The sequence below is a fragment of the Pteropus medius genome, unplaced genomic scaffold (assembly GCF_902729225.1).
Source record: "Pteropus medius unplaced genomic scaffold, Ma_sr-lr_union100, whole genome shotgun sequence".
In the NCBI taxonomy this organism is placed as follows: domain Eukaryota; kingdom Metazoa; phylum Chordata; class Mammalia; order Chiroptera; family Pteropodidae; genus Pteropus; species Pteropus medius.
The window spans coordinates 9,347,316-9,348,652 of record NW_024342474.1 but is presented as its reverse complement, the minus strand read 5'-3'; positions in this window follow the sequence as shown (position 1 = coordinate 9,348,652).

The following is a 1,337-nucleotide window of genomic DNA, read 5'->3' as shown; positions in this document are numbered from 1 at the left end:
GGGCTCTGTACCTACAGGGAGAAAAGAAAGAAGTTTTGATTTTTTCTTTAGCTAAATGTGATCAAACTTTAAAGCTTAAATTTGGATAATTGTTGCAGATCAGTTAAATAAATTTCATCAACTCACAGTATTTTTCCTGTTTTTATTCATTAGTGAACAGAAGATTAAAAAAAAAAAAAAGGAATGTTCTATAAAGTAAGATACAAAATTTGGGTTAGGATTATAGGTTAATAGTTTCTTTGTGTCCTGCCCCCAAACTATTTTTAGGCCCCAGGCCTCTGAACCCAAGGTAATCTGCAAGGCAGTTTTAACATTTTATCAGAAGTCACAGGTCTCCCGTCTTCTTAGTCCTCTCTATCTTGTTGACAGATGCTTCTGTGGTGACCCAATTCTGTTTCCTCTTTAAACTGTATAAATGATTCATTTGATTCAATATCTAGCTTTCGATCCTATTTGCAAAAATATAGTTGAAAATGATTCAATTCACCAGCTGATGCATTTTTCCTCTGCTAACTATATTTGGATCATCTCACTGTTAACCTTGAATGAAGGAGGAGAAGAAGCTCTTTGAAGCTCCTCCTACTCATGATTTTATGGGTCTGATATGGAGGCTTATTGGGGCAGAAGCCTGGCTTGGCTGATTCAATGCCCATTTCCAGATCTCTCCATCCTAGCCTACTTCTATAACAGAGAATGGAGAAGCTAAATGGTCACTGTTCTAACCTCCTCTGAAGCAACGGGCAGCCTTGGAATAGAGTTCTGGCCAGTGAAGCATAAGGGGAATTCTGCCGAGAAGGCTTTGGGAAGGGCCTTGAACATGGTTGGGGTGGGGGTCTTGAACATGGTTGGGGTGGGGGTCTTGAACATGGTTGCAATGTCTGGATCTAAAGCATTCATCCTGAGACTTTGAGACCATAAACCAATGTACTAAAAATGGTAGAGCAGAGTTATAGAAGAAATCTTGGTTTTTATTATATCTTGGAGGCCCACACAATACAGAGCTGCTTCCTTTTAGACATTATATATGGAAAACAAATCCCAATGTGGTGGTTTTTGAGACATAGCTACAAATTCTTTGACACTCTTCTCATCAAAGTTGCCATCTAATTCCCTTTCTCCTGAATATAGCCCAGTGACTTGCTTCTAACAGATAGAATGCAATAAGAGTGATACTGCATGACTCCCCAGGCTAGATCATAAAAGGTGATATAGTTTCTGCCTTGTTATCCCTCTCTTGCATGTGCTACTTGGGAGCCTTGAGTTGACATATCAAAAGTCAGTGTATACTGAAGTGGCCATGATGGAGAAACCATGTAAGAGACCACACAGAGACAGAT